The sequence below is a fragment of the Nannospalax galili genome, unplaced genomic scaffold (genome assembly GCF_000622305.1).
Source record: "Nannospalax galili isolate Female #2095 unplaced genomic scaffold, S.galili_v1.0 scaffold655, whole genome shotgun sequence".
NCBI lineage: Eukaryota > Metazoa > Chordata > Mammalia > Rodentia > Spalacidae > Nannospalax > Nannospalax galili.
Window position 1 is genome coordinate 2621203 of NW_008337285.1, and position 8505 is coordinate 2629707.

Here is an 8505-nt window from a genome sequence, read left to right on the forward strand (position 1 = left end):
GTGTAGCTGGTGTAGATTTCCTCCCACTCAGTGGGTTTCCTCTTCCCTTCCTTAGTTGTTTCTTTTGCTCAACAGAAACTTTGTAATTTAGTGAGGTGTCACTTACTGATTATTGACCTTGGTGTCTGAGCAGTTGGTGTCTGATTTAGAAAATCCTTTCCTGTATCTATATCTTGGAGGGTGCTGCCTATGTTTTCTTATATCAATTTCTGAGTTTCAGATTTTATATTGAGGTCTTTTATCCATTTGAAGTTGACTTTTGTGCAGGGTGAAAGATAGGGTCAAGTTTCATTTTTTCTGCAGGTGGAGATCCAGTTTTGCCAGCACCATTTGTTGAAGATGCTATCTTTCCTCTATTGTGTGTTCTTAGCACCTTTGTCGAATATCAGGTGGCTGAAATTATATGAACTCATGTTTGGGTCTTCTATTGTGTTCCATTGATCTACACATCTATTTTTGTGCCAGTAACATGCTGTTTCACGACTATAGCTCTGCAATATAATCTGAGATCTGGTATGGTGAGCCCCCAGCATTGTTTCTTTTGCCTAAGATTGTTTTGATTATCTGGGGTCTATTGTGATTCCATATGAATTTTAGAATGATTTTGTCAAGCGCTGTAAAGAATGTCATGGGTAATTTGACTGGGATTGCATTGAATCTATACATTGCTTTTAGTAAGATGGTCATTTTCACAATATTGATTCTACCAATCCATGAGCATGGTAGGTCTTTCCATCTCCTAGTGCCTTCCTCTTTCTTTAGAGTTTTGAAATTTTCATTGTAAATATCTATAATGTCTTTGGTTAGGTTTATTCCTAAGTATTTTATTTTAGTTTTTTTAAGGCTATTGAGAATCAGAGGGTTTCCTCAAATACTTTTTCTTATTGCTTGTTATTGGTATATAGAAAGGCTATTGAGTTTTTTAAGTTGACTTTTTTATCCCACCACTTTACTGAAAGCATTAATCATTTCTAACAGTGTTACAGTGGAATTTTTGGGATCTCATGTATAATATATCATCTGCAAATAGGGATAATTTAACCTCTTCTTTTCCAATTGGTACTTCTTTAATTTCCTTCTCTTGTCTTATTGCTCTAGCAAGGGTTTCAGGCACTATATTGAAAAGGAGTGGAGATAGTGGACAGCCCTGTCTGGTTCCTGATTTTAATGGGAATGCTTCCAGTTTTTCTCCATTTGGGATGATGTTGGCTGTGGTTTTGTTGTATACAGCTTTAGTTATGTTGAGGTATGTTCCCTCCAGACCAACTCCTTCTAGGACTTTTAACATGAATGCATGTCAGATTTTGTCAAAGACCTTTTCTGCATCTATTGAGATGACCGTGTAGTTTTTGTCTTTGAGTCCATTTATATGTTTTATTACATTTATTGACTTATGTTTGAACAGTCCCTGCATCTCTGGAATAAAGCCAACTTGATCTTGGTGGACGATCCTTTTGATGTGTGTCTGTATGCAGTTTGCAAGTATTTTATTGAGAATTTTTGTATCTATGTTCATTAAGGATATGGGTCTACAGTTTTCCTTTTTTGGTTGTATCTTTTCCTGGTTTTGGTATTAGAGTGATCTGGCTTCATAGAAGGAGTTTGAGAGTTCTCCCCCTGTTTCTATCTTTTTGAATAATTTAAGCAGTATTGGTTGTAGATTTTCTTTGAATGACAGAATTCTGCTGTGAATCCATCTAAGCCTGGGCTTTTTTTAGTTGGGAGGTTTTGTATTACTGTTTCAATTTCCTTATTTGTTATGAGTCTGTTTAGGCTGTTGATCTCCTCTTGGCTTAACTTTGGTGGTGGCCATGATTTTAGAAATTGATCCATTTCTTTTAGGCTTTCGAATTTAATGGGATATAGATTTTTAAAGTATTCCCTTACAATGTTTTAGATTTTTTTGGCATCTGTTGTGATGTTTCCCCTTTCATCTCTTATTTTGATAATTTGGATTTGCTCTTTCTTTTGGTTAACTGGGCTAAGGGTCTATCTATCTTGTTTAACCTTTCAAAGAACCAGCTCTTATATTCATTGATTTTTTTGTATTGTTTTCTTTGTTTTTGTTTGTTTGCTTGTTTGTTTTGTTTTGTTTTGGTCTTTTTGAGACAGGGTCTCCCTGTAGCTCCAGCTGACCTGGAACTCACTATGTAGACCAGACTGGCCTCGAACTCACAGAGATCCACCTGCCTCTGCCTCCCAAGTGCTGGGATTAAAGGCATGTGCCACCACACCCAGCATCTTTGTTTCTATTTCATTAATTTCTGCTGAGTTTTTCTATTTCTTCTCATGTACTAGGTTTGGGATTGGTTTGTTCTTGCCTTTCCAGAGTCTTGAGTTGTATTGTCAACTTTTTTACATGTGCTCTTTCTGATTTTTTAATGTAGGCACTAAGAGCTATAAACATCCCTCTTAGGACTGCCTTTAAAATGTCCCAGAGGTTTTGTTAGGTTGTGTTCTTGTTTTCATTTTGTTCCAGGAATACTTTTATTTCTTTCGTAATTTCTTTGACTCATTCATGATTCAGGAGTGTGTTGTTTAATTTCCATGAGTTCGTGTATTTCATAGATCATCTTTTGCTGTTGATTATAAGCTTTATTACACTGTAGTCTGATAGAAGGCATGGAATTATTTTTGTATTTGTTGAGATTTGTTTTTTTCCCCAGAATGTGGTCAATTTTAGAATAACTTGTATGACCTGCTGAGTACAAAGTGTATTCTTTGGTGGTTGGGTGGAATATTCTGTATATATCTGTTAGGTCCATTTCATATAGTATGTCATTTAATTCAGATTTCTCTCTGTTTATTCTTTGCCCCATTGACCTGTCTATTGAAGAATGTGGGGTATTAAAGTCACCCACTATCACTGAGTTGGTGTCAATCTTTGTTTTATAGTCATGGACTACTAATTTTATGAAACTGCGTGCTCCAGAGTTTGGTGCATAAATGTTCATGATTGTAATATCTTCTTGGTCAATTGTTCCTTTGATTAGAATCAAGTAACCCTCCTTATCTCTTCTGATGAGTTTTTAATTTGAAGTCCATTTTGTCAGATATTAAAATTGCAACACCTGCTTGCTTCTTAGGGCCATTTGCTTGGAATATTTTTTCCCATCCTTCACCCTAGGATAGTGTCTATCTGTGCTGGATAGCTTTAGTGTCAACTTGACACACCTGGGTTGAGGGAGCCTCAGTTGGGGAATTTCCTCTATTGGACTGGCCTGGGGCCATGTCTGAAGGGCATCTTCTTGATGAGTGATGTGGGAGGACCCAGCCCACTGTGGGTGGTGCCACCCCTGGGCAGGTGGGCCTGTGTTGCATAAGAAAGCAGGCTGAGCAGGGGCCAGAGGAGCAAGCCTGTAAGCAGTGTTCCTCCATGGCCTGTGCTCCAGCTCCTGCCTCCAGGTTCCTGCCCTGAGTTCCTACCGTGGGCTCCCTGATGAACTGCATGTGACGTGGGAGATGTAAGACAAATAAACCCTTTCCTCCCCAAGTTGGTACTGGTCAGAGTGTTTTGTCACAGCAATGAAGAATCAAACCATGACACTATCCTTGAAGGTGAGATGAGTTTCTTGAAGACAACAAAAAGATGGGTCTTCTTTCTTGGTCCATTGCACCAGCCTGTGTCTTTTGACAGGGGAGTTGAGGCCATTGACATTTAGTGTTATTACTGAAATATGTGTTGTATACTGTCATTTTAATGTCTTTGTGTTTGTGGCCCTATTTTGTGTTTCTGTTGTTATACCTTTGTTTATTTTCTTTCTGTAGGCTCTTGGGCATACACATTCCTTTCTTTGGTCCTTCGTATAGCTTCAAGTAGTCTCTGTGGTGCTGGTTTGGAAGACATGAATTCTTTTAGCCTATTTGTGTCATGAAAAATTTTCTGTTCCCCTTCGACCTTGATAGATAGTTTTGCTTGATAAAGTATTCAGGGTTGGCATCCATTGTTGTTTAGAAATGGGGATACTTTGTTCCAGGCTCTTCTGGCTTTCATAGGCAGCTGTAACTGATGGGTTTTCCTTTATATGCAACTTGTTTTTCTTTAGCAGCTTTCAGTGCCCTCTCTTTGTTCTGTACATTTAATGTTTACACTATGACATATCATGGGGATTTTCTGTTCTGATCATGTCTTAATGGTGTTCTCTGTGCTTCTCAAATCTCTATAGATATATCTTTCCTTAATTTAGGGAAGTTTTCTTCTATAATCCTATTGAAGATCTATTCAATGCCATTGGTTTGAGTTTCTTCTTCCTGTATGCCTATAATATGTAGATTCAGTCATTTCATGTTGTCCCACATTTCCTGAGTATTCCATTCCTGTATTTTGTTGTTGTTGTTGTTGTTGTTTGTTTTTGAATTTCACGTAGTCTTTGCTTAAGGAGTCCTGATCTTCAACTTTATCTTCCAGTCTTGATAGTCTGTTTTCCTTTTCATTCATTCTGCTTGTGAGATTTTCTAATTGTTTCAATGATTCTTTCAGTCCTGTGTTCATTTCCATTTGTGTTTTTTTCACTATTTCTATCTCTTTAGTGAATTCTCTTTCCAAGTTATGAATTGTTTTTGATATTTCATATTTGTATGTTCTCAAGCTTCCATCAAAAGTTTATGCTTTTCCTCTTTGAGTTCTTTGAATTGTTTGTAATTCTTTAATCATGTTTATGATTGTTCTTTTAAATTCTGTGTCCTGAGTTCTACAGGGTGGTTCTCAATGTTGTGCACTTCTGTAGGACTTGTGGGTTTTGTTGAGGACATATTTTCCTGGTTTTTCATATTGTTTGTGTTTTTGCATTGCTGTCTGGGCATATAGATGCTCTTTGTCAGTTATGTGTTCAACAGGAACTGCTACTCTGCTTTTGTTTAGTTTAATTTTGGTTCTGTTAATATCATTTATGTAGCTTAGCTGCTTTTTGTTTGGGTATGGAGGACAAATTGGTGGCTATTTCAAGTTCTTGCCCTGTAGTAGAATGGTCAAAGTCCTGACTGAGCAGTCTGTTTGCTTGATTCAGAAGCTGGGAATTTGGTGGTGAGGGGACCACCTGGATGAGGACTTAGGGATCCATGGTAGGGTGGTTAGTTAATCTGGTTTGGGAAGCTAGTCCTGGGACTTGAGGTAAAGGAATTGGAGCCCACCTGTGAGAAAGGCTAGTAGGGGCTGTGGTGGGGTTAGATGAGAGAGATGGGGTAGCTAGTCCTCCTGAAGTGAAGGAATTTCAACCGCCTGTGAGAGAGGTCAGACAGGGTTTCCCTGTAGCCACAGCTGGCCTGGATTTGCTATGGAGACAGGTTGGCTTTGAACTCACAGAGATCCACCTGCCTCTGCCTTCCCAGTGCTGGGATTAAAGGCATGTGCCATCATGCCTGGCCATTGTAAAGATCTTTAATGTCTTTGGTTGGATTTATTCCCAAAGTTTTGTTTGTTTGTTTGTTTGTTTTTTAGGTTATTGTGAATGGGAGGGTTTCCTTGCATGCTTTTTCTGATTGCCTGTTATTGGCATATAGAAAGGCTACTGATTATTGTAAGCTGATTTTTATTTATTATTATTATTTTATGTGTATGATTGTTATACCTGAATGTATGTAAGTGCATCCATGTTGAGCAATGCCTACAGAGGATAGACACAGGCATCGGATTCCCTGGACCTGGAGTTACAGATGGTTGTTAGCCACCATGTATTTGCTGGGATTCAAACCTGGGTCTTCTGCAAGAACAGCCAGTGCTCTTAACCACTGAGCCATCTCTCCAGCCCCATAAGTTGATTTTGTATCCTCTCACTTTACTGAAAGTATTATTCATTTCTAGTAGTTTTCTGGTGGAATTTTTGGGATCTCTTATGTATAATATCATATCTGCAAATAGTGATAATTTGACCTCTTCTTTTCCAATTCATACTCCTTTAATTTCATTCTCTTGTCTTATCACTCTCACAAGAGATTCAAGCACTATTTTGAAAAGGAGTGGAGATAGGGACAGCCTTGTCTGGTTCCTGATTATAATGGAAATACTACCAGTTTTTTGTTTGTTTTTTCCATTTTGTATCTCTGTTCATCAGGAAAATGGATCTGTTACCTTTTTCTTGTGTCTTTATCTAGTCTTGTATCAGGGTAATGCTAATTGTGCAGACTGAGTTTGGTGGTGGTCCTTTTTTAAAAAAAGTATATTTTGTTTATTATTTTTATTTTATGTGTTTGAGTGTATTGCCTGCATATATGTAGTACACCTGTGTCATGCAATGCCCATGGAGGTCAAAAGAGAGCATTGGATCCCCTGGAACTGGAGTTATGGACAGTTGTTAGCTGCCATGTGTGTTCTGGAAATTGAAACCGGGTCCTTTGCAAGAGCTGCCTCTGCATGGACAGCCAATGCTCTTAACTGCTAATCCATCTCTCCAGGCCCTGGTGTGGTTCCTTTACTCCCTCACCACCCCCCGCCTATATATTTTTTGTATTGAATTTTTCTGTATTTCATACACAACATCTTAATCATCTTTATACCCTCTTCCCCATAGGCACCCTCCCACTGGATTTCATGCATTTTGTTATTTATGTTAAGGCCTATCATCAAGTCAAGTTAGTGCCCCCAGACATCCCTCAATGCACGTTCATCCACTAGGGTCTAGTCAGCCTATCTAGAGTCACTCCCTTAAAAAAGATCAGTTCTTCCTCACCCAGCAGTAATCAACTGTCCAATAGTTCTTCAGCTATGATTGGGGCCTGCTGCCCATTTCCACAGTTCTATGCTGGGCTTTTGTCTGCTTGAGTTTGCATGGGTCTTGTGCATGCTATAATCATTGCTATAGGTTCATATGAGCAAGGTCCCATGAGCCTGTAAGACTCTATTTCCATATGGTCATGTACTTCCTTCCCCTGGTTCTTACAGTCTTTCTGCCCCCCCTCTTCCACAATGGTCCCTGAGCCCTGGGTGGGTGAATTTTAATAAAGGAGTCCTGTCTGAGGAGCCACACTCTGCAGACACTTATTCTCTATGCTTTTGCCATTTGTGTCCATTTGTGTTCACGGCCCTCTGTTGCATGAGGAGGCTTCATTGATGAAAGTTGAGAGATGCATTAGTGTTCTCTCTATCCCTGTTCCACTATGTTCCATAAGCCTTAAGTGTAGAGGTTTCATTAAGTGTAGCTGTGTCACTTAGGGTTGGGCATTTCACAGACACTTAATCTCTCTGTGTGACCAGTTGTGGAACTCTGCAAGAGTTTCCATCTGTTGCAAAAGAAACTTCTTTGATAAGTGGTGACTGGCATTCTTGTCTGCAAATATAAGGATCCATGATTAGCACATAGTAAGAAATTATATTTGTCTAGGGATGTGACAGCTTTGTGGTTTTCTCTAAGATCTATGACCTCTCCAGTCATATGTATTTGATTATGTTTACAGTATCACACACGAGTTCCCTCCCATTGATTGAGTGGGCTTGAAGTCCAATTAGGTAGCTGTTGATTACCCCCAAGATCAAATTGCCACTACTTGTTTGCTGTTCCAGTCATTGTTGTGGTTATTAGGCCTTAAAGCTGTTCTCCAAAACTATGAGAGCTAGCCTTCAGGGGAGGTGGTTACTAAGTCAGTTCCAGCTCCATCATTCCAAGTCCTGTATCTGAAGTATGCCTGTCTTCAGCAATAAGGTCTTACCTTTAACTTTTTGGGGGGCAACCAAGGGCCGTGGCAATAGCCTGTGTAATTTTGGGAGTCTCTTGAACTACCCTGGCCAACAACTCAAAGTGACTCTTCTTGTTATATAGCCTTCAGCTAGTCACATGGACTCATATTGTATGTATAATTTTTCAGTACGTTTTTATTGTATTTATTTTTTTGTCTTTTTGAGACAGGGTTTCCCTGTAGCCCCAGCTGGCCTGGAACTTACTATGTAGACCAGGCTGGCTTCAAACTCACAAAGATCTGCCTGCCTCTGCCAGTAGGTTTTTAAACTAGTACATTTCTCTCTGGTTTTTCACACCAGTTAGGCATTATTTCTCTCTCTCTCTCTCTCTCTCTCTCTCTCTCTCTCTCCTTGTCTAACTTTCCCTCCTTCCTCCCAAGTTAAAGTAACCCCATTTTCCCCATTTCACTCTTGATAATACCTGTCTCCTATGGTCCCCCCTCCCTGAGCACCTTCTCCCCCTTAATCCCCATAATTCCTTGTACAACCCTCTCCCCCTCTCGTTTAAATACCCTCATTTTACCCATTTCCCCTTTGTTAACACCTGCCCCCTACTGTTCTTCTTTCTCAGGCTTCGTCTTTCCCATCATCTCCCAGTTTCCTTTCCATTTTCCTGGATCCTGCAGTTATATCAGGATACATACTCACATATAAGAATTTGGTGCTAGGATCCACAAATGAGGGAGAATGTAATGGCTAATCCTGGGTGTCAACTTGACTGGATCTGGGATTAACTGAAATGAAAGAGATCTTCTTGATTGGATCATCTGAAGCTGGAAGACACACCCTAAATGTGGGTGTTACCTTCTGATGGCAGCCGGTATAAATGCCACAGC